Source organism: Peromyscus californicus, unplaced genomic scaffold (genome assembly GCF_007827085.1).
Source record: "Peromyscus californicus insignis strain IS unplaced genomic scaffold, ASM782708v3 Scaffold_12__1_contigs__length_115047231, whole genome shotgun sequence".
In the NCBI taxonomy this organism is placed as follows: Eukaryota; Metazoa; Chordata; class Mammalia; order Rodentia; family Cricetidae; genus Peromyscus; species Peromyscus californicus.
The window spans coordinates 84,851,922-84,878,010 of record NW_026294413.1 but is presented as its reverse complement, the minus strand read 5'-3'; the positions used below and the strand labels follow the sequence as shown (position 1 = coordinate 84,878,010).

Here is a 26,089-nt window from a genome sequence, read left to right as displayed (position 1 = left end):
GAGACCCAAGTGGGCCTGTGGAGGGGAGGCACTCTGTGCAGCCAGAACTGGCCCTGCCACCCACCCTGCGTCACCCAGAAGAGAGACGAATCTCCAGGATTTGGAACTTGAGTTACAAACGCTGGAGCAGTCCTAGGCATGCACAGCTGTGGGTTACTCTAGCTGGGCTGATATTCTGGATTCTGGTTTCCAGACCTACCCTTTTCTAACTGTGGGTGGCCTCCGTGTGCCTCAGTCTCCTCATCTGGAATGCAGTGTATAATGGGACCTTGTGTGAGGGGTTTGGAGACGGAATTCAGGGACCCCACGTGCTGTGTGCTCAGCAGCTGACACCAGTCACTCAACACAGCAGGTGGCCACTGTCACTACCACCAACAGTGCCACCAGCCTCACTAGCAGGAGGCCCAGCTGAGGCGTCCCCAGCATGACGACTGGACCCCACGCTCTTCTGTGTGCACACGTGCTGATGACCGAGCCCCCGTACGACATAGGGTAAGTTAGAGCATTATCAGCTGAGGCACACTGGAGTAGCCCATGTGCCAGGCACAAGCCCAAACCTGGAAAACCGCTCCTGTTTCCACTGGGCTGAGTCCAAAGCCAGCCAGCCACTGGATGAAGGCCAGTGTGCACACACTGCTGGTCATACTGACCCAGGACACGAACCAGACAAACACTGGCTAGGCAGGCATGGCAGGCCAGGCTGGAAGTGCGCGGGGAATGGGCAAGAGGCCCTGACCTGGAGGAAGTCAAGTTGCCAATCCTTCGCCTGTTCTGGAACGTTCCTTCCCTGTTCCAGCATATCAGTCTCATTTATTAGGTTCCCAGAGTAGCTGTTTGAGAAAAGCTCCCAGAGGGGCTCGGCTCCTCTTGTACATTGCCTTAGTACATCCTTGCAATACTCTATGGTCACGTGGTGCTTCCCATTTCAGAGATCGGGATAGCCTGGCAGGTTCGCAGTACCCAAGCCAAAGCCTGGCTTGTCTTCATTACTGGGGTGGCAAGGATGGAAAACAGTCCTGGGATAGAGGCCACGCCGTGTCTGGGTTCAGCATAGAGGAGGATGAGAACTGAGCACCAGATCACTAGGGGATGGAGCATGCCCCCTGCTGGAGCCCAGGAATGAGGTGGTCACTGCAGACAGGGAGTGCCCACAGGGAAGCAAGGAAAGGGAGGAGGAGTTCCCACAGGGCCACTGCCTGACAGCCCGAGGACATGGAGACCTGACAGGGACAGCAGGGCGGAGCCTAGTGCCACCCCAGGAAAAAGGTCACTGAGGCGGGGAGCAAGCGTGGGCTGGGCAGGGGCTGAAGGAAGCTGGCCCCAGCTATTTTTAGTATCTTGATGCAAGAGGGAGAGGCCCTTCTACCAGGTAAATGTCAGCACCACTAGCACTTGTGGCCAATTAGAGCAGATGAAGTCCAGGAGGGAAGAGAGCAAGGCCTCCTGTGGGCTTCTAGCAACTCTAGCCAGTGGCTTCCCCTAACAAACAAACAACGCTTGCTTGGTTCCCAGAGGAGTATAATAAGCAGGGCCCCGGATGCTCAGCTTGATTCTGGATTGGCTGTGTGACCTTGGCCAAATGTCCTGCCCTCTCTGACTCTAGTTTTCCCACATTGGATGCAGGCTCATACCCGGCTGATACGATGAGAATAACATGAGTCAGGGGTCACAGAGAGGCTTTGAGTTCAGGGAATTCGGCCACTCCTTGTTGTAGGGGTAGCTGTTGTAGCATTCCAGAAAGAACTGTGGGCTTCCTGGACAGGATCCTGGGCCATCCCCAGGCTGACGGGAATGGAGCCGTGCACACTGCTAGTGCAGGAGGTTTATGCAATCCCAGGACCTGGAGTCCAAGGGGCCTGTGGCTGGAGCTACTGCCAGGAAAGCGGTGAGAACAGGACCACTGTGAGTCAGTGCCGTTTGGCACACAGTGTGGAGTGATCGGGGAGCAGACCACAGGGCCCCAGCATGGCTACCGATTGGAGACTGGTGGCAGCCAGGGAGGTCTCCCCACCTACCATACCTTCACCAGAGCCTGGGTCACCTGCCACAGTCTTGGGAGGACTACCCTCTCCCTGCCTCCAGTCTCTCCCAGGAGGCAGTTGGTTATAGGAAAGATGGGGATGCCCAAATCAGGCCCTTCTCCCAAACCTGCTCTGAGAATTAGATCCTCAGCCCACAGATAGAAGTACCCAGGGCCATCCTCTGCCCTCCCGGGATGGTCTAGCCTAGGAAACTCTAGGAGCCTTAAGCTGGTCTCCATCAGCTATGGAGAAGCCCTGAGTCCAGCTCCAGTTTTCCCAGCCAGTTGCCCACCAAGGATCAATCCAGACAGTTTTGTCCCTCCCTCAGCAAAAACCCAAGCACAGCTTGTGCTGGCCAAAGGCAGATGTTCCCACCGAAGCCTGGAGGTGGCTCCTAGGTACCTGAAGTCCAGAGAAGATCCAAGGGAAACCAAGGCACAGACGTGGAACATTAGGGAGTTAGAAGAAAAATACAAATTCCATTCTTCTGGCATCTAGACTTCCACGGGCACCTGCCCACCCCTTTCCTTTATCAGCCCCTTGGCCCTCTACACAGTCACTGGGCAGCCTCTCTGCCCAACTTTTCCTGTGGCTTGGATACTGGCAGTCCATTTCAGGTTCGTTCTTCAGGACTAGCTGCAGACCCTTAACCCAGGTTAACAGGAATGCCATAGCGTAGCCCCCCAGACTGCAGGGTGGCTGAGTACTCGGCATCCCACTGCAAAGGGAGATGATGAGGACTATGGGTAGGCCCTGATCTCCGGTCTACTTTCTGTTCTCGTCCACAGCATCTTGACACCAAGTAAACGGGTCAGGATAGAGGAGATTTCACTACTGGGAGGGCCATGGGAGGGCCATGACAGAAGGCAGTGATCAGTTTTCACAGAGCTGGGCCTCTCTGCTCCTTGTAGGTGAGTCTCCACAAACATCTGAGCTTCCCTGGGCTCTCGGCAGCCACAGCTCCTCAGCTGACTTTGCTTTTTGTTAAACACAGTGCTCTGGTCGCTATTGCTGGTCCTTATTGTCAGCCTCCCCACCTTCCCTACCGTCAGAGTAGTTTAGGAGAGCAGTGTGCTTGGCGGTAAGGCTAGAGCCCCATGCTGTTACTGTGGGTCTCTACCACCGGGCCTCGGGTCTCCCGCGCCATGGGGATCTTGGCCAGGTGGCTCCCACAGCACATTCCTTCTCTGGGAGAGAGTGTGACATTTTGATGCCTCAAGACAGCAGCCAGCCCAGGGTCTTCTCCTTTGCTGTGAGGGATGTAGGGGCTTTGGCTACAGAGACAAAAGGCATAGGCAGAGCTGTCCTTCATTACGAGTGGGGCCTGGGTTATGTGTCTCACAGGCAAGAACAAGGTGAACGCCAGGCAAGAAGTGGCTGAGCAAACCTCAGCGGAAGGAAGAGTTGCCCACATCACATTCACAGAGCTCTTTATGGGCCCTCCCTCATTCCTACATAAATAGGTAGGTGGTAGGGTTGGAGAGCAACGTGGCCTTGACCATCTTGGGAAGGGTACCCGAGTCTTAGCCTCTTGTATCTGACATAATGAAGCTGTGTGTCCCCAGGCTGGATTCTGGGCTTCTGTAATCCTCTGTCCCTCAAGAACATCCACCCCAAGCTCCTGAGCTGAGTTTGGGACGCTGAAGGGTGAGGGACCAGCAGATGTGCAGAGGGTGGCAGAAGAGGGTGGCACTTGGCCCCCGTTTAGACCACCCTCCTCCTGCCTTTGGGGAGGTGGGCTTTTCCCTCCCAGAATAGGTACTGAGGGCTTTAAGACCTTGTGGGGCCCAACTGCCCAGCTATAGGAAGAAGCCAGCCCGATCCCTGTTTCCCCAGCCTGGGAACCAAGGCTCAGGGGCTCTGTCTCTAGTGTGGCGGCTGAGGCTGGACCCCAAGTCCCCAGAGAGCTGCCCTTGCTCCCATTAGAGAAGAAAGAAGCCAGGCCAAACTGGGTATGGGTCTCTGGGGCCCGCGGGAGCTGCTGAAGCACCTGCTTCCAGCTGAAGCTGAATGATCTTCCTGGCTGGCCGGGAGGCTGTCAGGGCCCACAGAACCCTGCCCTGCTTCCCCCTCCTCCAGGCAGGCTTCTTGGCTACCTCTTCGGCCTTCGCCCTCACTAAGTGGACACCTCTGTGCCTGTGCACCGCAGTTCTGTGACTGCTGCCTGGAACTCATGCTCACCCAACGGCTCAACCGCCGTTCGCATTCAGCCCGAGGGCCCAGCATGGTGCCAGTGTCTGGGAGAGCCAGCCTGACAGCAGGGAGAACATATGGTTCCAGAGGAAACTGGGCTTGATCCCAGCTCCACCAAGGGCTGTGTGACTCTGGGTAGGTTTCCTAGTCTCTCTGTGTGGTGAGTTTCCTCATCCGCACCATAGGACAAGTTCAGCTTTTACTGGGTTGTTGATGCCTTTAAAAAACTTCACCTTCTGGTTGTACAGGCTAAGGAACAGCCACAGAGAAGGACAGGGACTTATCCAAGGTCACACAGCAGGTCTAGTGGAAAGGCAGCCCCACCCTGCTAACCCATGGGGGCAGGAATAAGCAGCAGGCTGTAGACTATTTCTAGCTCCAGGCTGGAGTAGCGGGGAGGAGGGTGGGGCGGGGCAGGCTGCAGAGGCTGCTAGTGGAGGGGTGGCCTGGAGGCCACAAATTCCGGGCAGGGGCTGGGGCATGCATTCTCAGCTGGACTGAAGACTGACAGGCATGTCACAGGCAGCCCTGGAAGTCCAGTTCTGCATGACCTCAGGCTGGGCCCAGTCTGCTGCTGGCCTTGGCTCCCAAGGTCTTTTCAGGCAGCCCACATTGTGCTTAACCCTAGTGCACAGACTACAGGTGACTGCCAGTCTGGAGGCAAGATGCCATTGCCTGGAGCCTGGGGGCTGGTGGGGCACGAATGTGACTCTTGTCACGTGGCTGCCCACAGAACGTGCACGGGATCACCTCCTCAGGAACCCAGCTCTCCCCAACCCCTTCCCGATGTCTTCTCAGTGATTCCACAGGCAAGCCTCTCTCTAGGAACTGTCCCTGAGTATCCACACAGCTGGAGTCAACCATGTCACGCACCCCTGCTACCCACCACCCGTCCACAGGCCTGGCTGGAAGCATGGTGACCATATGACACCTCCCAGGGAAGTCTCTCTCCCTCACCTGCAGATGATGACAGGGGGCTCAAAGAGACTTTGTCACGAGAATGAGGCAATAAAAAAAAAAAAATGGAGCAACAGAGTCACGAACACCCCAAAGCCTAGGCCCTGAGTCCACACTCTTCACCGTGTGATGTTCAATGCATTCACCCAGTGTGCCTTCTCTACATTCCAGCCACAGAAGGGGTAGATGGTCACAACCTGACAGGACACCCTCTCCCTCTGCATCTGGCCTTTCCACCTGTGATGGTCGGAAGCAACTCAAGTCTTCTCGCTTCTGCCCAGCGAGTGGCTTGCCCAGCTCTGTGTGGGCTGAGCCATACTCCTCCCAGAAATAAGCAGGGCTGAAGGCTTCTTTACTCTGATGGGCCAGAGCTCCAGGACCCACCAGCTCATCTTCAGGAGCAGAAAACCTAGAACCTCTCCTTTACCAGGGGCTGAAGTTGAATTTTACCAAGAGGAAAAAAAGAAAAAAAAGTCTATCTCTAGGGCCCTTTACAGCATCATCCATCTCACGGCCTGGGTGGACCTCCTCACCATCGCCTGGGGGGGGGTTGGAGTGGCGTTAGGTCTCACAGCCACTGTTTTCTGTTTGTTTTTTGCATCCAGCCAATAGAAATAATGCCTTTTACCAGATCTAATGAGTTATGCGAGCATGCTGCCCACTGCAGAGAACCACAAGAGGCAGCACCTGGTAGTGGTACCGGGGCGCAGAAGGCTCCAGGCATCCAACCCACAGGAACAAGTGCATAGGAACAGGCAAGCAGAGAGCAGGCCAGACAGGAAGCTCTGCAAACAGCTGGCCTTGGCGGCAGCGGCTCTGCTGCTGGATCTTCCTTTTCTCTCTGTCCCTTGTCATACACGCTGCCAGGCTGCTGGTTTAGCGGGGATGGGACTGGGCAGCAGGGGCAGGTAGGGCAGGCTGGAACAGCGTACCCAAGAGAGTTCTCACACAATCCTGATGCAGCCTGACTGACCCCAGCTGCTGGAGACAAGCTAGACCCTGGCATCACAGAGCCTCCCGCTGTGGGAGGGGACAGCACTGCTTATATAGTGGATGAAGCGCCGAGGCCAAGGGGCCTTGTACAGGGTCAGCAGGCCTGTAGATGGCTTGTAAGTGGAGGAGCCTAGAGACCCACCTGATTGCTCCCACTTTATTCCACTAGTATGCAGAAGTACTTCTAGACAAGTCCATTAGACTTCTACACCTGGCTTCAGGGGCTGGCCTTTGTCACCCTGGTCCTCAAGCTTTAAGGGACCTCACTGTGCTTGCCATCATTCAAGTCCTTAATACTTTGTGAACAACTGGCCTTGATTTTTATTTTTCATTCAGTCCTGCAAATGATACAGCCGGCCCTGATTCTAACGGTCTCTCACGGGCACTCGGGTACAGGCCTGAATGGCTGTGAGTTAACTTTTGCTTCCCTGGGACTCCGCGGGAGCTGGGCTGCCCTCTGCTTGGTCTTCCTTACCCCTCTATATCAGCATAGTAACCTTCTCACCTTCCCCAGGTCCGCTCAACCACCACTTCCCCAGGCAGGGCTCATCCCTAGGCTTTCTACCCTGATGCAGATGCTACTCCCACGTCAGGGAGGCATCCCAGCAGAAAGGAGGGCTTTGGGTGCAGCGTGGTTAATCAATACCAGTTCTGGCCCTGTCATTTCCTGCCTGTGTATCCCACCCTCGCTAGGCCTCAGTTACCCCGTCCAGTGTGAAATGGCCAATTCCTAGAGTATCTGGGGAAGTATCTAGATCATAGCAACCAGCAGCCACTGTCCCTTCGTAGAAGGCCTCCCCTTTTGTCGTGAGTTGGCTCTTCTGAGGACACTCAGACCCACCCACCCTCAGGAAGGTGCCACAGAATGAATGGGGAGGACCGGACAGGGCTCAAGGGTGCACAGATATGAACGTAAACCCAGGTTTGGTCAGGTGTGTGGCCTCTGGCAAGGTACTTTCTGACCAAGGTACTTCCTGCACAATGGGGATGGTGACAGCCACTCCCTCAAGGGTAGTTATGGAGGGGAAATGCTTGGCATGGTACCTATGCACAGTCAAGTGTCCACAGGAGCAGAGGACACTACTCTCTTACTACGACGACTGTCATTATGTCCAGAAACTAGATTAGAAGGCAAAATCCCTTAGCAGGAGGGTGAGAGCCACCAAGCCCACACAGAGCACGGACAATAGACTAAAACCAATTCCCAGGGGAGGCCCAAGCCCTCTCTTCTCTGGTTTGGAAGCCCAGAAACAAAGGGGAAACAGAGGAACGAGCCATCTCCCCACCCAGCTCCTCAGGCTGCTGACACCGCCTATTTCAGACGGCCACACACACTTACCCATCCCTCCGTGGCAGATTCCCGGTACCAATATAGCTGGCTCATCCACTCACCTGCTAAGGCTTCCGTCAGTCGATCACAGCTCAAGGCTGTTGCAATGTTGGGGAATGGAGGCTGTGGCGAAGGAGGTGCTGAGTGGGCGCTATGCTGTCCGAGCACAGTGGCCACAAGTTCTGCAAGGGAGAGCAGAGGAGACAATGAGCCCCAGATTCCGGCCAGCAGGCAACCCCTGAGTCTCCTAGCGCTCCCTTAAATCCAGCATGCCTGGGTCCCTCAAACCACCTCCTGGAAAACACAGCCACATATCCAAGGGGAGCTCCAGAGAACTGGGGGCTGTAGTTCTTCTTAGAAGAGGCACGGGCTCTTGAGATTCAGACTTGCGACCCAACCATCAGCCTCACTCAGTGGGCTCTATAGCCCGTATACGGACAGCAGCAGTTACCCCCCCCCCCCCCCCCCCCCCGCGCGCGCATACCACCACTCTACCCCACCAACAGGCCTCCTGTCCTCCAGCCAGGTCTCCTCTTCTTTGTCATTCAAAGCCCCAAGCCAGAGTGGCCTTGGAGCCCATGTTCGGGTCCTCTGGGAGGCCCTCTCTGACCACGCCCCCTCTGTTCCCTGCAGATTTGTGGCATATTGACCAACTCTCTCCCAGATTTCCAAAGCCTCATCAGAAAGAAGGTCTAATGTATCCTTCCTCTGACATTGTCATCAAGGGACACAGGGACCATTTGGTGTTGGATGGAGAAGAGAGGGAGGGAGAGAGCAACGAGGCCAGCAATCCTGGTGCAGTGAGGGGTTCACTGGACAGGCTCAAGCTGTGGGCCGGCTGCCATGTGCCTTCAGTCAGGAGGTCTTCAGAGCATCCCAAAGGCTTCCTTCCCACAGTCTGGGGTTCCAGAACATGGGAGTGGCAGTGGCAGGTGTGTGTGTGTGTGTGTGTGTGTGTGTGTGTGTGTGTGTGTGTGAGAGAGAGAGAGAGAGAGAGAGAGAGAGAGAGAGAGATTCTCTGCTGTTCTACAAATTGAGGGCACTGAGGCCCTGACAGGAGCCCACTCTTCCCAGGATTCCTTAGTAAGTGAGAGGGGCAAGGTCAGAAGTGCATCATGTCTCCTGGCTTTACCCACTGCTGGCAGACTCAGGTATGACAGACTCCTCTCAGCTGTGTCTCCAGACAACTGACTGCCGGGGATGAGCTCTGGAAGACGAGCAGTCGCTAGGGCTGGAAAAGGCGCCACAGGGAAGAAGGCTTTCTCAGGCCAAACTGCCCAGCCTGCTAGCCCTTCCTCCTCCAGCCCGGAGACCCGAGGCTCGGGGAGGGCAGCACAGGGAGCCTCCTGCAGCATCTCCACCGCTGTCCAGAGCAGAGACACCATCAAGCCTTTCTAAAGTCCCTTCTGGACCCTGAACATTGCTGGTGGAGCACGCGCTAGTACCGCCATTTTGGAGCAGGGTGTGGAGCAGTCTGGTGGGCTATCCCACCACCTAGCCAGTCCATTTCTACAGCAATGCACACATTGGTTCATCAGTGTGGTTCCTCGGTGTCAGGCACAACCACCCCCGAGGGAACACTGTTCACATAAACACCCAGCCACAGAAGGGACAAGTCGGTGCATCCCATGCACTCCCTCGGAGCATCGAGAGGACGTGACCCCTAACTATATCCAGCAACAACACATAAATCCCACCAACAGAGTACAGATCTGAAAGCCAGACTTGGGCAAGAACACACCTGGAGATCACATAGACCAAGGTCAAGAAGAGGCAAGGGGACTCGGGGCTGCAGCATCGCCATGGCATGCCCTTTATAAGGGCAGTGTGCTTTTCGCCTGTGGTCCTGTGTGAGCCTTCAAACTGGCTTTGAGGAACAGGATTCAGGGAAAGCGGCATTTGCTGGGGTGGAGAGACCTGGCCCCGGGAGGTTCCGCCTTTCTGACCTTGACTCTCAGAAAGCCTTAGGACCGCAGAAGAAACACTCTGCCTTCACTGGATGCCGGGGAAGCGGAGCACAGCCAGTATTTGAGCCTACAGTCAGGTGGGGAAGAGGCCTCTACCTCAGCTGACTGGAGGGGCCACATGTGCCCAAGGGACTCCCCAGACAAGAGTGAGGGGGGCTCTTGCAGACCACGCCTTTTAAGGTGCAACACATAGCTCAGAGCAAGTTTCAGAAGCCAGAATCCTTTGCATGAGGGGAGTAGAGTCTGAGAGGAATACCGGGCCTTCTAGGGAGTCTGGAATGTTGTGTTTCTTGGTGGCGCGGTGGTAACACAAGCATGTTCACTGAGACAGTTTATCCAGCTACATGAGTAGGGTAGGACACTTTTCTAAGGAGTTGTAACACTTCAATAGCAGCTGAAACCAAACCAATCTTGAAGCCTTGACCTGAGTGACAGGTCCAGCCCCTCCCTCCCTGAACTGCCCTGCTACCTCACCTCTGCATCTGGGATGCCCTACCCCTTCCCACCATGCCAGGCGGTACCTCCTCCAGGAAGTGTTCCTTGACCTCCCTCCCATCCTTTTCTGGGCCCACACGCACACAGTTCTGGGTGGGAGGGGACAGAGCCTCTCTCAGGCAGGATTGAGTCTTTTTCTTCTGATTCTGAAGGCTCTTCCAGCAGAGGCCAGTCATCGCCCAGGGAAGAGACCCTGGGGTCCTACGGTGATGAGTCTCCTGGTGACACAGACCATAGGCCAGCATCGAACAAGGCAACATTCCTTCACTTTCATCTTCCTCTCCAAGAAAGACCAAAGGTAAGGCTGAACTTGGGCATGCAAAGAAGGTTCCACAGGGGGAAGGCTTAAGGGGTTCTCTGTTGTAGATGACACCATAAACGCGTACCATTCCCCCATAATTGCCTACTAAAATAAGACCACAAGAGCCTCGAAGAGCAAAGGAAGAGACCTGGGGCCAGACAAGGACATTGACCCCTCTGTAATCCTTCAGACTCTGCCATGGGTAACCAGCACAGGGTCTCAGCTAGGGTCTGCGCACAGACAACCCTCTGTGGGCTTCATCCACTCCAGCTCTCTTCTGAACGTGTGTGTAGCCCCACAGCCCACCACCCACGTGAAAGACAGGCTAATCTAACCGTCTCGGATGGGCCCTTTCCCCCTCTTCAGGGAAAGGCCTGAGCCCCAAGAGGCCAAGGTGACGGTGGGTCTCAGGTCTTTTGCTGTCCTCACTGTGCCAGCACCAATTCCTGCTAACAGCAGTCTGATGCAGCCCCCTCATTCCACACAGGCCACAGCATCTACTGCCAGCCTCAGACACCCCTTTGCTAAGAAAGGAAGCCCCTACTGAGCAGAGAAGCGTGCCCAGGCTGGGTGAGGGAGGGCCACCAGGTCCCTGGGGAGGAGGTCCATCCTATCTGAGAGAAGACAGCTATACAAGAGCAGCTGGAAAAGCAGCTGTACATGGTGGTATGCAAGCAGAGGGAGGGACCCATGAAGTCACAGGTCCATCAGAAGCGAGCTGGACTTCGATTTCTCAGACTCCCCTGAGGACCAAATGGCTCGGATGATTGCTGTGCCCACAGTGTCTTCTTGCCCTCTCCCTGGAGAGAATGTGGGTCTGGAAGACAGCCCAGAAATTTAAATAGTTAATCAGATCTCCCAGGTGATCCTCGGCATCTGGAAAGATGAGGGACACTAGCAGGTGACCTTCCAGGTCCTTCTGGGTCTAGAGATTATCAGCTTTGAATATCCCTCTCCATCTCCCCAAACCCATCTGGAAGATACCAGCCCTCCTGGGCAGTGGTCTGAACATATCATTAACGACGATTTAGAAGCTTCAGGAGTTGGGGAGGGATAAGACTGGGGGAGGGGGGATTCATCCCACAGTGGTGGTACCGACCCAGCTCCTTCCTAGCCCCTGAGCCCCCAGAGCCACCACAAGCTTAGCACGGGACAGGGTTGGGGGAGCAACAGCTGTTTCACTGCTGCCCACTGAGGCTCCAGAAAAACAATTATCTTGCTCTTAGCAGAAAGGCACTCGCCCTTTTAACCAACGCCTCCGCCCCCCCCCCCCCCCCACACACACATACACACACTCACCCAGGCCAAGATGCTGTGGTAGCCCTCATTACCACCCCCTCCAGACACCAGATTTCTGACTCTCTCCACCTCCATCCTTTGAGCACACGTCCAACACTTAAATCATTTAGCCCGCTAAACCGGAGATGGCAAAATGGGTGCTATTTCTTAAAAACATACAGAGAGCGTATTAAATTATTGATAGCCATTAAACAGGAGGAAAATATTAAACAGCTCTCAGCCCTTATCAATCATTCATGCAGTTTCCACTGGGGTGTTTTCTGGAGTGATCACTCGGGCAGCCAGGGGAGCTGGCTTCTGCCAGCAAGGAAGGCAGTGGCTGGAGAGAGGCCAGCAGGAGGCTGGCCCCAGCCCCAGCAGTCACCTTGGGTAGGGGTATGTGGGGGTAGGGAAGTTGAGGCTTTGCGCTTGCAAATGTGAAACCCTCTGCTCTTCCTGCCATTATTAACAAAGGGAGACTCCAGCACCGCCTTCAGGAGCCTCTTAATTAAATCCAGCCTGCTTTTATTGGGCACCTACTATATATCAGGCCTGCAGGATGCACAAATAAGCAAGCTCCAAGGCCCTCAGGGGCTAACGGTGGTGGGAGAGACCCCCATGGCAAGAAAGTGGGACTGTGTGCTACACAATGATGGACACAGGACTAGGGCTCCATGGGGAGGTGATGCAGAGAAGAGGGGTCAGCTGTGGCTGGATGAGACTGCCAAGGAAGGATTCACTGAAGTAATTCCTGGGGAAATTCTTAGATGGGAGCAGAAAATGATCCTGGGGGAAGACAGGAATGGCACTCAGGGGATAGCCCAGGTAAAGGCTGAACATTGCCGGGACTGCTTGAATGGCGGCTTCTGGCTAGGTGGGATGGGAGTTTGGGCAGAAGGCTAGCACCCTCAGTATACACAGGCAGGAGTTTGAGGTTCACCCCAGCTGCCCGGCCAGTATCCCCACAACACTGGTACGGCAGATCCATTTCCTGGCTCTGATTCAGGACACCTAAGCCAGTGTGACGCAGGCCCCGAGGCTGTAGGTCCAAGTGTTCAGCCATAGACAGGCCTGGCAATGCTACCCTTGGGAGACAGGATCCCCATTGCTGCCTAACCGTGCCAAGGACCCAGACACCAGGGCTGTGGGAGCCAAGAGACACCTGATACTGCCCCACCTCACAGCCCAGGGACCAGCTACAGCCAGAGGCCATGTGAGGATCCCAGGCCCAGCTGGGCTGCTCCGCCTGACCCTGCCCAGCCCCTCCAGCCATGCCCAGCACACATTGGTCTTTCTGAATGTTTTTCAGGGTGTCAGTTGCGGCAGGGGCCCTGCCAAGTGTGGATCACACCCTCGTCAGAGCAAGCTGCTGTCTCGGGGAGATGTTTTACGGAGAGTAGATGTTTACCATCACACCAAGGACTGTCAAGGCATCGCCAGAAGAATTTCAGTCTGCAAAGTCAAAGGGTCCCTTTCTCAGGAGAAGCGGCCTCGGATTCAGGAAACAGCCTTCAGGCTGAAGGGACCTATGGAGTAGGAGTATGGGTACATCAAGCTAATGCAGAGGTAGGACCCTGAATCTAGCCTTTGCTCTGCTATCAACTGTCCCCTCCCGGGCTCTACCTATACACACAGTGACAGAGACACATTCAGGATGGGAAAAGCCACATGGCTCCCATGAGACATGGGTGAGCCTCCAGGGTAGCTGGCTGTAGCCTGCCAGGGACATGGAATTCTGGGAGTTGACCCCAACCAACACTGCTTTGTTCGTCACCAGGCTCAGAGTGACATCGTGCTTCGGTCCCTCCCCCACCTGTGCTCCTGCCAACGTCTCAGGGCTCCTGTGTATTCTTGTCATCACTCAGCTGGGTTGTTACATACGACCGCTTCTCTCTAATACAGGCTTCACACAGGTGCAGGGCCCTGGGCGGAGCTTGGGAGCAGGCTATCGAGAAAGTTCTGCTGGCCAGCAAAATCAAGACCCAAATGGGCGAATGACTCCATAATCCAAAACGAACAACTTGGCTCCAGCTCTGACTTCGTATTACTAGCACGTGTGACTGTCAAACTCTCCAGTCTTCCAGTTCTTCACTCGTTGGTGTGTTCACAGAAGTCTCTGTAACCTACTCATACTACAATGATTTGACCACCCTGGGCTGTCATGCCCCAGGGCCTTTGCATGTGACAGTTCTGTCTCGACCCGTCAAATTCTGCTCTCTCTACTATATAGCTGCTGCACACTATATGCACTATCCTAGACTGAATTCTGGTCACATCTGTTCTGAGCTAAATGGGGGACATCATGAATACAAACAGGGTTCTTTTCATCAGCACTTGGCACACAGGGTCAGAGTGAATCTCTAACTTTATTACACTCAAATCCACCCACCCCAGTTCCCAGTCTACCACCCAGCACCAGTTCTTCCTAATGGATAACCTGCATAGGTCTGATGACAATTTTAAAAGCCATTGCCCAGAGAGCGGGTGAGATGCTCTCAGCCAAATATAATGGGACTGTATTCTTGGAGTTCCCAAGCCAAAGGAAGGGGCAGGCTTGGGAATTTCCAGGCAAATGCCAACAGAAATTGGCCACAAATGAATCATTAACTTTCAAGTGGAGAGCTCAAATGCTTGTGCCAAGGTCTTCGACTCTGGCCTATGTGGGCCACTTGGCTTCGCTTGGCTCAGGCCTGAAGGCGGCACCCCCGCCCCCACCTCCACTGGCTATCTGCTTTACCCCGTGGCCTCTGTCCACCAAGAGACAAGACCATATGAGCCAGAGCAGCCCTGATGTCTGATAGGAGAGGATTCGCCTTTCCTCAAGAGCCACTCCAAACCTCTGTCCTCACGCCCGCTGTCACACTGCCCTCTCTCTCAAGCTAGCCAAATCTTTTCTGTCCTTCGAGGTCTGGATGCATTCTAATCTGCCTTCTACCTAAGCCCCATGACCCCCCAAGTCCCTGCAGCCCTGCCTATGTCTCTGTGAGGTTTATTTGAACTGGCCTGGGCGCCCGGGACTCATTTCTGCTAGAGATTCTGTCTACTCCTCTGCACCCCAGCAGCTACCAGGGACCCACCAGACACAGGGCTCTGTTTGAACCCCACAGCTCTAAATCCAGGGCTGGCAGTTTTCTGGTTTGGTACAAGGCCTGCAACTCTCACCAGGTTCAGGTGGAAAGTGATCTGTAGTCCCCTCGTCCTCAGGCTTCTTTTCAGGGCCTTGTGGACCAAAGGTAGCAGATCAAGGTGACCTCAGATCCAGCATAGGGGAGCTGGGCGGTGCCAAATGCAAGTTCCCTTGTAGCTAGCAAAGACCAGAAACAACAGCCTCATTCCTCAGTGTGCCACCCTACAAAGGCCTGGATGCCACATAGTTGATTCTAGCAGATGGTAAGTCTAGAAGCATAGACAGAACCTCACAAATAGGCATCCTACCCTGGTGCAATGCCATTCACCATGCACCTGCCTGGCTTTCCAGATTCAGGACCACCCGTGCAGTGACAGGCTCCTAAGGAGAGTGATGGGTGCCATTGCCTCGTGCGTTCACTGTATGTGACCATGCACCTCCCTTATCCTTCCTCTGTTGCATGGAGAGTGAGATAAACTACAGCATCATGAAAGGCAGACTCCAAGTTCCACAGAGATTTGGATGGAGCTAAAGAGGAAGTCGTTGTCTGAGATCCCAGGTCAGAGTAGCTGTTTGAGAATTTGGGTCCTGGCCCCTATCAGTCACTAATGGCCTTGCCCTCCTCATTGTTCAAGCCCAGAGCTTTGACAAGTGCTGTGGGCATGATCTCACCCGTCATCCCGCCTTCCTCTCAGAGCCCTTTGTTCATCTGGTCCTCAAAATGGCCTTGTGAAGTTGGGCAGGCTGGTTCAGGACTGGAACCCTAGCACTCAGGAGGCCGGGGGCAGGAGGATTTCAAGTCTGAGGTCAGTCTAGGCATATTATTAATATTCTGTTTCAAGCAAGAGTGCTTGCTTTACATGATGGGGCCCTGGGTTCCATCTCTAGCACTACATCCGGCGAAGGTCATTATTACCATGTGACAGATGGAGAACTCCACCACCGCCCTCCCCCCCCACCAAGTCTGACTAGGAAGGAGCCTGAATTACCCAGTAATCTAGCTAGCACCCTTCATTCCAAAATGGTCGCCCTTGAAGCCATTAGCAAACAGGAAAACACAGGATGGAGAGGTAGAAGGAATTGCCCACAGCCCCATGCTCCTGACAGAACCTGGGTTGATGCTTTGGGGATGGACTTCCATGACACAGTCCTCTTCCGATGGCCTGGCTCACAGCTGGTGGACATGGTGGGGGAGAAGCAGAGATTGTATGGCAATCTGGGGTGGGTATGGGGGAAAAGATAGGCAAAAGGCTCCAAGGACAAACGAAGCTATCTCCCTACTGCCTGCAGAGTTCCTGGCATGGCCACTCTTTCCTGACGATAAGGGCAGAAAGCCTTATTCACGACCCTATGATCGGGCCAGGTGCCTGGAACACACTGAGTATTTTGTGTGGCACACACACACACACACACACACACACACACACACACGCATACACATTCTCCTTACCTATCCCATGTCTGCTTACACACGGGCTTGTTAGGGTGGAAAGCACAAGGTAAGTCAGTGGATGTATGCACATGTGCGTGTATATAAAGACATACCCCATTAACATTCCTGATGATCACTGTCGATCGCTGTGTGTCAAACACAGGCATGCACACAGGCTGATAAGCACACATCCACCCCACAAGACCAGGTACTGCTCTGAGTGCTGGCAGGTACGTGTGTATGGCACGCCATGTTCATTTGAGCTTGAATCGAGAGCAAGGATGGGAACAGCCCCTGATGCACACAGCACGCGGTCCCCAGACACGGGTCAGGACACACGGGTACACCCTCACGCACAGCAGTCGTTCTGGAGGTAGCCAGGACAGCGAGACAAGCAAAGAGAGCACGCGGAAGGCAGCCATCTACAGGACTGGCTAAGGAGCCCTCGCCGCTGCTGGGCTGCATAGCTGGGATGCTCACAGCAGCCCCATAAATCAGGAAGCCACTTGCCACAGCTGTTTAAATCACCGCGGCCGGACTTGGCGCTCAGGATGAAGGGCCAGCAGCTGAGGGCAGAAGAGAGGGAGGATGCTGGCATTTGGCATCTCTCACTCCACGACTGCCCCCCCCCCACATCTGCACCCGAGCTAGACCCCCTTGCCCTGCTCGCTGCCAGGCCCTCCTGGCTTTAACCTTTGCCACTCCTTGTTCAGCCAAGCCTTGAAGCAGGTTCACAGCTTGGGCACTGGCCTCCAGGCCTAGCACTGACAGCTTCTACCGGTGACTATATCCTATGGGCACAGGAGGGTGGGGGGGCGGGGAGGCGGACAGTCGATTCCTCAACAGGAACACTGTGGGTTGTCACCAGACCAGGCATTTAAGCATAGATCCACTGTCAGTTCCACCCAGGGGGAGTCCCCTCCCTTGGCCCACATCACTTCTTCCCGTCTGTAAAGTGGGGATGGGCTCAGGGCCTCCGGGGCTGCTCAAGCTGAGGATCTGCTGCTGGGGAAAAGATCTCGTGGATGCTGATTAATTATGACTATTAATAATACAGCCATCTGTAGCTCGTGGTAGAGCACATATGATTAAAACCGGGCCCTGTGCCTGCCCCGGCGGCGGTGGCGGCGGCGGCGGCAGAATGAATAGGTCTCTGAATGGGCCGCTGGTGTCACCACCAGCCTGAGAGTGGATGCATGGTGACGGAGCACTGGGGAGGAGCTGTGGGTGCTGCTCAGACAGAGGAGGAGAGCAGAGACAGCCAGGAAGGCAGACAGGCAGGCAGACAGGCAGGCAGGCAGACAGACAGACGATGGGGACCTGTTCATCAGACAGTGAACACCAGACAGTCCCTGAAGCTTGGCCTCAGGGAAGGATTCTCTGCGCCTGCCCCCAGGGAAAAGCTCGCGAGGCTCCAGCTCTTCTCAGCTTTGCCCTGCTGCCTAGCTTCGTCTGAAGACGCCTCGGATGCTGTGAGGTGCAAGACTGGGTCAGCCCTGTAATAGATTCTCTGCCCACATCATTTTACACCTCTGCCTGGTGCCCTCCTCCCTGGTCCCCACCCCCAGCCCTGCTCCAGGTTGTCTCCCTGCACAGCAAGAGCCTTTCTGACACACCTCCCTCCCCCAGAGCGGGACAGTGGGTGCAGCCACCATCCCTCTGTCCTGTGGGCTCAGGCCCTCTGGCCCTGCTGCAAACAGGAATGCACTCTGGGTGCTCATGTGGCTGCCCACTGGCCAGACCACGAGCTGCTCCTGCTGAGCTCTCTGCCATTCTGAATCATAGGCGACGGGATGACACAAGGGCCTCCAGACCCCACCTTGAATGTATACACACCGTGAACTGGGGACTTATACAACAGCTCATGTGCTACCGGTAACCCATCTGATGGATCAAGAAACCCAGGGAAAAGAAGTGGGCAGAATGCACACTAGGCTGTTTGGTCACAGAGATCTCACTTTCCAGGCCACAGAGACTTGAAGGCCACCACAAGCCACTCAAGGTTAAACACCCATTTGTGGGGCTGGAAAGGGGTGCTGGGGATTGAACCACCGTCTTCTGAGTTACCCGTGCGAGTGGATGGGGAAGTGGTCAGGGGAGGAGTGCCATGGGTTCAGGCCAGGTTTCTGCATGCCCCCTTGGTGTGATCTCAAGCAAGTCCCTTGCCAAGCCTGGGCCTTGTTTCTTCAGCTGATAAATGGGGATGAATGGGGCTACCCTCCCATTGCAGGCATGGAGGCAATGGTGACGTCAGAGGCTCTGGGAAGGACAGAAAGGCCGCTGGGCTCCCCGGACCACAATTCAAATGCTGGTGAAGCCTCAAAGAACACTGTTCAGGGATCTGAAACCAGGAACACCCTGGAAAAATCTGGGTTCACCTAAAAGCACAGGGGGGTGAGGAGCCTTGTGAACATGCAAAGTGGATGACCTCTCCCCGCCCCTCTGCCCACCCCCCCCACCCCCCCGCCGTGCTCCCCATGGTTGCACCTCTGTAACTTTTCCTGACTGTGGTGATCCTTCTGGACTCTGGTTGACATTGCTTCCTGGTCACCTACACCATATCCAGCCACGGGCTGGCCCCAAGGACTGCTGAGTCCCAACAGGAGCTTGCTTGTAGGTTCTATCACGGGCTAGCTAATCCCCCTGTTCAGCTCTACAGTGGCAACGGGATCCAGCCACAAGATCCTGGGTGACGAATGATAGCCAATGTCAACCCTGGGTGACAAGTATCCCCAAGCTCCTTTCCCACACCTATGGGTAGGCATTACCAATCAATCCCTGGGCTCTCTTAAAGAGCTCCAATGCGGCCTTAGAATTCTCATCCTACATGGCACCCTGGGCTATCATTCCTAGACAGGGAATAGCACCAAGGGATAGGGACAGCCACATTCCACTGGGATAAGTCACAGCCAACTTAAGTGAGGCCGAGTCTTGGTTCTGGCCTGGGAGATATCAGCTGGCAGATGCAAGCTTGGGACCCCAGTTTGAGATCTTTAGGGGAAACACACAGTGGGTGTGAGGACCGGAGATATTGTCAGACCCTTCCAGGCTCCTGGCCCAAACACTGTAGGAGCATAGCAGCTTCTGTCTGCCTGGGTCCTGGGCCTGGGATTTCTCTGTCTGTTTGGCGGGGCGGTGATAGGCCACCAGGAGAGCCCTTCTCTAGCCACAGTCCTAAGACAACTCCACAAGCCCTCGGAGGAAGGGCAGCCCAAACGACATCCCAATTCTCCTCCTGCTCATTGTTAGTGCTCCTGCTCTCGTCATGGACGTCCTCAGAATAGTCTAGTTGAAGTCAACTCACAACTTGTGCTTAAACACATTTCTAAAAAGCTCACAGCACCATCTTAATACAAAATTAGCTTTAACCACCATGAATACAAGTTAGAGAGAAGAGCAGACTCATGAACGATGGTACTATGGGGCTATTGCTCACCACGAGCTGCAGCCCAGCAATGTTAGAAGAAAACAGCAGCACGTAAGTGCTTTGGCCATTGGAAGGTGTCCTTGACACAGGCTGAGAGGCGGCGTGGTCTGGGGACAGACCGGACTCCTTGGTTCTGATTTACACAGCGGTGAACACAGCGCAGCCATCTCTGTCAACCTTTCAGGAGCGTGAGGTCATCTCCACAAGGTTCACGGGATCTGAGGGGGTGGCCACGAACAGCACCCTGTTGACCAGTGAGTGAGGAGTGAGGAGGCTCCAAGACACGGACTCGCGGACTTGGAAGTCGCACGGCAGTGCGTGGCTGAGCCTGGTTATCGAAGCCTTCTGAGTAAGCCAAGGCCCCTCGTCTCTGCTACACAGTCACTCAGGCCGAGTGGAGTCACCCTGACCCATGACTGTGCTAACAGCTTTTACACCTGAGGTTAACAGCTATGATTTAAGAGGTTGCTTGTCTTAATTTTCAGGAATCAGCTTCTGAGCAGGTACTAACGCATCGGCCTGGGAAGTTCATCTTTTAGAAAATATTTATAGCATTTCAAGACAGTTTGGTGGCAATTGGAGGCAACATCTGCTCTTTTCCTCACTTTCTACCACAGCACAAACCCAGACCAGCAAACACACAAACATGCTGCAGGAGATACACACAGACACAGAAAGTCCTCGAAGCTACCGTGAGGGGCAGTGAGGCTCACAGCCTCCTTGTTAGGTTCGGAAGGAGGCACAGGCTGGGATTATGGCTCTCTCGGGAACCTCAACAGTGGAGGAGCCCTCTCTCCAAATTAAGATTCTAGTTGCAATGTAGGATTGAGGAAAGGCAGATGAGGCTGGGCTAACCAGGCACTCGCTGATGGCTTGCAGAAATTTATTGACCTCCATAAGGCCCATGGCCACAGTAAGGTGTCAATGTCAACGAGGCGAAGGCCTGTACAGGGCTTTTGCAATAGGGGATTGTCACAGCCCTCCCTGCTCTATCCCATACTAACCAGCTCCCTCCGGCTCCACCAGGCTCAGCCTACTGGCCTGAGTTACAAAGTGACCTTTCCAGTCCCAAAGCCCTGAGGCTCTTCCACTGAGTTTTCCAGAGTCTCAGGCAGAAATGCCGAGGCTCAGGAAGGAGAGGGACATGTCTAGGACCCCCATGCTGGCCAGCACACAGCACAGAGAAACTGAGTCTGCTGTGAAAATCCCCACACATGTAGCTGTCCCTTCTGGCTTCGAATCCCAGTGGGCACACCAGAGGCAGCTCCTATGTCACAATCAGAAGTTCCCAGCCGAGGACACGGAACAGCAGTGGCCCCCAGGGCCCAGGGCCAGGAGAAAGTGAACAGTGTTCCATGCCCAAGGCACGCACCTGCTGAGCAATGCCAAGTCCATTCTTCCAGGTGGGGCTTCTAACCCCTCTGTACCCAGGCTGCAGACTCCACCCACTGCACACAGCTCCATCCAGGCCAGGCAACCTACAAGCCAAACTTCAGAGAGCCATGGTCCCAGATGCACTAAAACAAAGCCCAAGACAGTCCCGCCCACACCGCCCCAGGAGGTTGGCAGAGTGCCCCAGGTAGTGGGGCCTGCTAGCATTGGGTTTGATTGGACCCATAAAACCACTCTCTTGGATGTCAACAGACACAGCAAACCAGTGCATCCACCATGACACTGCCCTTTCACGGTCTGCTTGCCTTCAGCCAGTTTACCCTCCTTCTTCACGGTTCCTTCTGGATCAACTGACGTCCACCCCACGGGAGCCCAGGGTCCAACACCCATAGGTCGGGCCCATAAACCAAGCAACCAACCTTGACTCTGAGGCTGCCTTCAGCCAAGGTACTCGCTGCCCTGCAGACCGTCATATTATTTGCTCACCTGTCCATCCCCCGCCCCCACCTCCATGGCTGGCAGGAGGACATCATCTCTTCACTGGCTCTCAGGCTCACCCTGTCCTCTTCCCTGCACTGGTCTAACTCTTCCTATTTGCTGCCTCCGCCCTGTGTGCTTCTGGTCCTTGTTCACCTCGTTTTAGAGACTCCTCTCCATTGCTGTCCACTCCGTCAGCACCTCAGACCCTAAATGAATTCCTGCCCCAGGGCGTTTGCACATGTCTTTCCCTCTCCAATTCTCTGCCCACACCGTGACCAGCTCTATAGTTTCCCAAGAGGTCCTTCCCCGGGTGCCCTTACCTAAAACACATGACCTTCTGCAATAACACTCAATGCCATTCCTATATCGGATGCCCCCAAAGGCTGATTCCTTCTGTGTGTATTTATTCTGCCTTCCATGGTCCCACCCATCTCTGCCCAATAATAACAGCCCAGGAGGGTGGGCACCTAGTCAGGCTGGCCTCTGTGGGCATGTCCAGTGGCTGGCACAAAATGGCAGCTCAGGGTTTGCTGAAAGAGAAAGTGAGTGAACATCTACAAACTCCCCCACTCCCTAGATGACGATGCTGAGAACTGAGAGCAGCCACGACTGCCTGGGAGTCTGTGAGACAGAGGCAGAGCCCAGGCTTCCTGAGGCCCAGCCAGACCAGAGGGGTACCCAGCGCCACAGAAAAAAAAAAAAAAAAAAAAAAAAAAAACAAGACAAAGATGGCTCAAATGCCACCTCTCTCTGCCTACCACATCCTGTTAGCCAAGCTAACCTCCGCATGGGCCTGACTGGATCCTGGCCATCCTTTCGAGGACCCCTGTCTGAGCCAGGCCAGTTCCCTTCCTCAACATGCCCAGTGACTCCCAGAGCTGCCTTGAGCTGATGGGGAGAGTCAGGGGCAGGAGAGGTCTGGTGTCCTGGGGTGGGGCAGGATGAGGGGGGCCGAGCCAAATTCAGGTCACATTGCTGCACTCACAGCCCTGTGAGGGCTAAAAATAGCTGTGTTTATGCTTGCAGAGCTGGGACTCTGCCTCTCAGTCAGCGAGCTCAGGGACTTTTCTGCCATCCCAGGAGGGTTGGTCCAAGCCAAACTTTGGCTAGGCCTTCCTGGGTTGGTGGCTGCCTCTGTTTTTAAGGTGGGGTAAAGGCACGCTGAGTAGGCACATGACCCCGCATGTATGTTTTGAGGGACAGAGGAGTTGGCCAGATCCTGGCCCAACCAGTTTATCCCAAAGCCTCCAGGATCATGGTGGCATGGGACTCTGGGAGGCAGATGGAAGGTTTGTTTACTGTGTCGCTAGGGCAGGTCACTCGCCTTCTCTGGTCCTTAGTTATTTCATTCACTGTGCCAACTGCCAGTGGGGAATGGACACCTGTTCCTGACAGGGAATGCTCAGCCCGGAGGGCTAGCATCCCACAGCACCACGTACATGTTGGCATCAGGGAGCGAGGTGAGAAATGAGGCCAGCCACCCCTGGGCCCCACAGCCGTCTTTACGCCAGATGAGGGCACACCTGCCAGGACAGCTGTCACCTGACCCCGTGCCTTCCTCCTTCCTCGACCTGGTTTACCCTGGACTTTAACATCCAAGGGGCAGCTGGTGGACCCTGTCTAGAGAGACTCCCTCCCTCCATGCACAGCTGGCCTGGTCTCTGACCTGCGGGTCCATGAATCCAGCTACCCCATGTAACAACGCACAGATGGGTCACGGTCACACTTGCATCTCCTCACTCTTTGCCCCAGCCAAGTGTACCCCCACAGTCCTCTCCGAGACCCCCTCAAGAGTCTTCTATAACACAGTCAGCTCTTTCCCTCCAGGGGATCCTGTCCTCTTAGGATGCTCTGGAGGCAGCTCTTGGTGCTCCTCCGACCTGAAGCTCTCCACCTGGCTTCCAAGGTACCCGTCCAGCTGTGCTGACAGTGCCTCCAAGCACTGACCTCCCCAGAAACATCCAAGGGCAGACAGAGCACAGTAGGTCCAGACAAAGAAACCAGGCCCTTCAACCTCCGCCTGGGAGGCCTGGCTGACTCCCGGCTTGAGAGTTTACTCCGCACTCCACACCTCCCCTCCTGTCTTGTCCTTCAGCCTGCTCTTCCTGGTGCCTCCCATGTCCTTCCCTCTCTTTCTGGCCCGGGAATCACCCTTCCCTCCCACTTTCCCATCAGAGTGAGCTCAGCTCTCCGCCTGCACTGCGTACCCCTCTCCATTAGACGGATAGTGGGTCCCTTGGGCTGAGCCCTGGCCCTCCTCTACACAACCGCATAGGACTGCTTGGGAAGGTGTGTGCGAGCCTGTGCTGAATCACTCTCAAGGGAAGAAGAGCTTGCATCTCCTCACTCTTTGCCCCAGCCAAGTGTACCCCCACAGTCCTCTCCGAGACCCCCTCAAGAGTCTTCTATAACACAGTCAGCTCTTTCCCTCCAGGGGATCCTGTCCTCTTAGGATGCTCTGGAGGCAGCTCTTGGTGCTCCTCCGACCTGAAGCTCTCCACCTGGCTTCCAAGGTACCCGTCCAGCTGTGCTGACAGTGCCTCAGCATCTGGTCCATAAGCCCCAGGGATCAGTGTGATGGGTCTCAGACTCTATATCCCTCCTGGACCACAGCAGGGCTCTAGAGCCTGTAAGAAGAGCCCTCTGGCAGCCACAACTGCTCTGTGGTGGATAGATCTGGGGGGGTGGGGATCGCTCCTACCTGAGTCCTCTGAGGCACGGTTGCTGTTCAAGGCCTCCGTGATGGATACTTAGGCCCTAGTTAGTTCTGTGGATGCAGAGCTGATGTCCTCTCTAGCCCCTCTCCGCTAGAAACAGGACATCATTCGGGATGTCGTGCAAAGGCCTGCCTCCTCCTCTGGGAAGCCCTCCCTGATTGCCCGTCCTTAACAGGTTGACTTGCAGCCTCTGCTCCCTTGGCAGGGCTCCTTAGACGCTCATGCTGTGGGGAGCTCCTGGCCTGTCTTGTTCTCAGTGAGTCTCTGAGCTCCTGGGCTGGGCCACTCCTTCAGGGCCTGATACCTGTTGTCACAGCAGCAGTTAGGGCCAACTGTGTGGTAGGATCAAATCAGTGAGCTGCTCCAGCTAGTCCCAGGACTTGCCCCTTGAGAGTGAGAGGAAGCCGGCTGACCCCTACAATGCACCTTTAGCCAGCTCCCCTTCCACAGAACAGGAGCAGGTGTTTTGAGGTGAAGGGATACTCCAAGCTAAGGGCACAAGGGCCCTGGAGAAGAGTCTTCCTCGAACTGTGGGATGGGAACAAGCAAGGGTTCCAGGCCGAACACAGAGGTTCCCTGCTAGGGCACAGTGGAGAACCTCTGTCTTCCATGGCCCTCTCAAGACCCTTCTTCCTGAGATTCCCAAGACCTCGCACGCTGCCCTCCTGGGAGAGCAAACACAAGCTGAGCATCCAGAGGCATCTCCTGGGTTCAGCGGAGACTGGGGAGGGAGAAGCGCCTCGCAAGCAGCCTGGGGAAGGCCCAGGAGCACCGTGTTCAGAGTGGCGAGAGGTCCCTTCCTCTTCCAGAAGGTCCCCAGGAGCACTGGTCTCCCAGCACCAGCACAATGAACTCCTACACCCCCATCTCAGGTCTCAGCAGGTCAGTGATGCTATGGTTGTGGCAGAGGGACCTCCTGGCCCCAGTTCTCCCTACAGCTCAAGAATCCTTACACTCTGGTTTCCAGACACTGGGCCTCTTGAGGCCTGTCCCTAATTCTTGCACAAGACATGGCAGGAAGGTCCAAGCCCCTGCCCCGCTCTGTTTGGCTTCTGGTGCATCTGCCTGGCATCACCACTGTCTCCGTCTAAACCCCAGGAGCCCCAGCAAATTCCTTATGTGGCCACATTCTGGTCCCTGCTCTCAAAATTTCTCCAGCTTCCTTGAGAGCCTGAACCCCCTCATGCTCTCCTCTCATTATTAACCTCCTTGCTCCTAAGGTTGACCTTGGGAAGTCGGAGCTCTGAAGGGGCCTGAGATCTCATTCTTGTATGTGCTGTGCATGCGTGTGGTGTCTTCCTAGCCACCCCCGCACTACTGCAACCCCAGCCTTAGCCTCTGCAGCATCCTGAAGCCTCCAGGCTTTGAGGGTCACATGAGCTCAAATCCCAGCTCCGTCCGTGTCTGACGGACGGATGGGCTTGGATGTCCTACAAATTTCATCTGTGATCAGTCACAGGAGCCTTCAAGGTATGTGGTGTTTCCATTCCTTTGGTTAAATTTCCACTCCCCATTTAACAAAAGGAAGGAACCGAGGCAGCGTGGCGGAGGTACCTGAACAAGGTTGCCCAGCTGGCAAACACAAGAGCTGGGATCTGGGACCCAGCAGCCTGGCTCCAGAATGCACACACCAACCACCACATTATGCTGCATCTGAAAGTCTACTGTCTCTTTACCCATGCATCCTGGCCCAGCCTGGTCCATTTCCTCGCTGCCATAAACCTCAGGGTTTACCTGCAGTTCCGAGCCTGGGTCCACGCAGTGTTCTCCAACCTAACGTGCCCTACTGCTCATCCACCCATACACTTCCACTCTAGCTCTGATCCCCACACCCCTAAGCTCACACCCAGGCTTCCACCTGGGAACCCAAGTCCCTCTAGACCAGTGCTTCATAATGCTGCTACCCTTTAACCCAACCATAAAATCATTTTGTTGCTACTACATAACTGTAATTTTGCTACTGTTATGAGTTGTAATAT

The 26,089-nt window shown here is 55.1% G+C and overlaps 1 protein-coding gene across 1 annotated transcript in view; it reads right to left on the bottom strand.

The window, feature by feature from the left end:
• Nucleotides 1-26,089, bottom strand: part of Zmiz1 (zinc finger MIZ-type containing 1) — a 205,787-nt gene that overhangs the window by 152,812 nt on the left and 26,886 nt on the right. Inside the window, 1 exon segment of the mRNA XM_052733631.1 lies at nt 7,557-7,676. The gene's annotated coding sequence lies outside the window, so the exon portion shown is untranslated.